This window comes from Alligator sinensis, unplaced genomic scaffold (genome assembly GCF_000455745.1).
Source record: "Alligator sinensis unplaced genomic scaffold, ASM45574v1 scaffold900_1, whole genome shotgun sequence".
Lineage (NCBI taxonomy): Eukaryota > Metazoa > Chordata > Crocodylia > Alligatoridae > Alligator > Alligator sinensis.
The window spans coordinates 347,206-349,444 of NW_005842882.1; the positions used below are offsets into that span (position 1 = coordinate 347,206).

The 2,239-nt window shown below is 56.0% G+C and overlaps 1 protein-coding gene across 1 annotated transcript in view; it reads right to left on the reverse strand.

Moving 5' to 3' along the window:
• CPEB1 (cytoplasmic polyadenylation element binding protein 1) overlaps nt 1–2,233 on the reverse strand; it is a 73,628-nt gene extending 71,395 nt beyond the window's left edge. The window contains exon 1 of the mRNA XM_025192047.1: nt 2,081–2,233. The gene's annotated coding sequence lies outside the window, so the exon portion shown is untranslated. The remainder of the gene's footprint in view (nt 1–2,080) is intronic.
• Nucleotides 2,234–2,239: the final 6 nt, after the last annotated feature.

Consider the following 2,239-nt stretch of genomic DNA (forward strand, 5'->3'; position numbering starts at 1 on the left):
GAAAAAAAATAGGTGTTTTTTTTTTTTTTTTTTTTTCCTGTGGAAATTTTTTGTGTTTCAAGCCAAATCAATTCCGAATCCATGAGTCAGTCCAGAACCATAAGTGACCCCACAACCGGCAAACGTCCCCTACCTCACCTGGGGCATCAGATGCTTTCAAATCCTTTGGTGGGAATCCTACGTGCAGGCCTAACCCTGGAGTCTTGGGGTTTGGAGGCCCCCCCAAGTTTTGCTTGCCCTCAGCCATATGGCCACAGGAGCAAGCTAGCGAGGAGTCTCCTGTTTCCATAAAGTTGGCATAAAACTACATTACCTCTGCAGGTACTACCCCCGTGCCAGGAAAACGTTATCCCTGGGTGCAACTAGGATACCACCTTGGTGGTCATGGCGTTTCCCCTGCCAGGTAACACCTGAGCTTCCCTAAGCATCACAGAATTTCTCATTTAAAAAAAAAAATATCTATCTATCTATCTCCCAGGCCAAATCAGCCAAAACCAATTCCAAATCCAAGAGTCCAGAACCGTAAGTGGCCCTACTACCAGCAAACATCCTCCACCCCAACCTGGGGCTTCAGATGTTCCCAAAACCTGGAGGCTTGGGGTTCAGATGCCCCGAGTTTTGCTTGCCCTCTGCCATAAGGCTCCAGGGGCAAGCCAGGGAGAAGTCCCCCAATCCCATAAAGTGGGCTTAAAGCCAAGACCTTCCCACTCCAGCAGCTAAGTAGGAGGTTTACTATACATTACCTTGGCAGGTGCTATCCCCGTGCCAGGACAGCAGTCTTCCCCGGTGTGGCTAGGAAGACCACCTCCACAGTCACAGTGTTTCCCTTGCCAGGCAAGCATAGACCATGCTTGATCTGAGCCTTCATGTTCTTCCGTGAACGAAATAGGGAGATAGGATTCTCCCAGAGATCCAAATCCCATGCCAGCCCCAGCACTGCCTGCTCTCAGGGCAGAGTTAGCAAGGCCAGCCGAGTGGCCTGACAGCAATGCAAGTGGTCCACCCCAGCCCAGCAGACAAGGTGTTTTCTTTGTTCTCCCCTCCTATTCTTCTTCTACACCCCTTCCCGCCCCTCACCTCACTAAGGAGACCTGCCCTACCAAGGTTAAGAGCTCTGAGCAGGGGCTTTATCTAGGCAGCACCATGCAGGCACCCAGCATGGAGCAAGCAAATAATGAACGTACCTTTTATTTATGGGGGGACAGGACAGGACAGGGACAGGATGACGGGACTCCCTTGTAGCTGATCCCAGGCTAGTGAGGAGAGCTCTACCCAAACTCTAGACGGGCCCAGAGCCTGCCCATACACCATAATCCTTTTTCACTGCAACAGAGAAGAGCCAAGGGAAGGCTCTCTCCTCCTGCCCACACCTAACCCATGTTAACAGTGGGGCCAGAGATCCTAGATCAGTGCACTCAGCCCCGTTTAAGATGCAACACTTCCCTAGACCCTCTGGCATCAGTGTCAAACCCCTGGAAGCAGCGTCTTCAGCATCACTTGGCAAGTTAACTAGACTGGACTCCCGCACTGCCCGAAAAATCTGTACTGGCCCCGTCAGCAACCCCAGGGCTAGGAGCTCAGTGCAGCTCTGTCGTTCCGAGACTGGGCGCCGTGCTTGTATGCAAGGGCCTTCCTTCTGTTAGTAGGAGAGTCCCGCAAGAAACACAACACTGCCTTGCTACCCCCACAGCCACGAAAGACACTGCAGGGGACGGGACAGGCGAGGGGCTGCTCAGGTATGTGGAAGAGAACGCCTCCCTCCCCGCCAGGCGCCTGTGAAGAGGTTCAAGAAAGCCATCCCCTCGGCCAGTCGCTTCCTGCGCCATCCCCGGCAGGTCTCAGGGGCAGGGCTGGAGGCTCTGGCTCCTGCCCCTGTGCTAGGCAGGCTGCTGCCCCAAGTCAGTAGCAGGACGCCTGGCATTAATTAGGACTTCAGCCCAGCGCCGGGACTAGGGTAGAGCAGACTTCGCTCTACCTTCTGTTGCGGGGTTAGGGGCTCGCAAGATGTTCGGGGAACTCTGGGCGGGCGGGCGGCCGGGCGGGACGGACACATTCCGCATTGTGAAAGCTTCCTTCCTACCGGCAAAAGGTGTCTGTCCCGTCTCGTCTCGTCTCGTCCCGTCCCGTCCCCTCAGCCGGGCGGAGCACACCCCTTCCCCGGGACGGCGGGTGGGACCGGCGGGCAAGGTCACCGCGCAGCCCCGGCTCCGGGCCGGCGCCTCCACCCGGGCGAGGACGG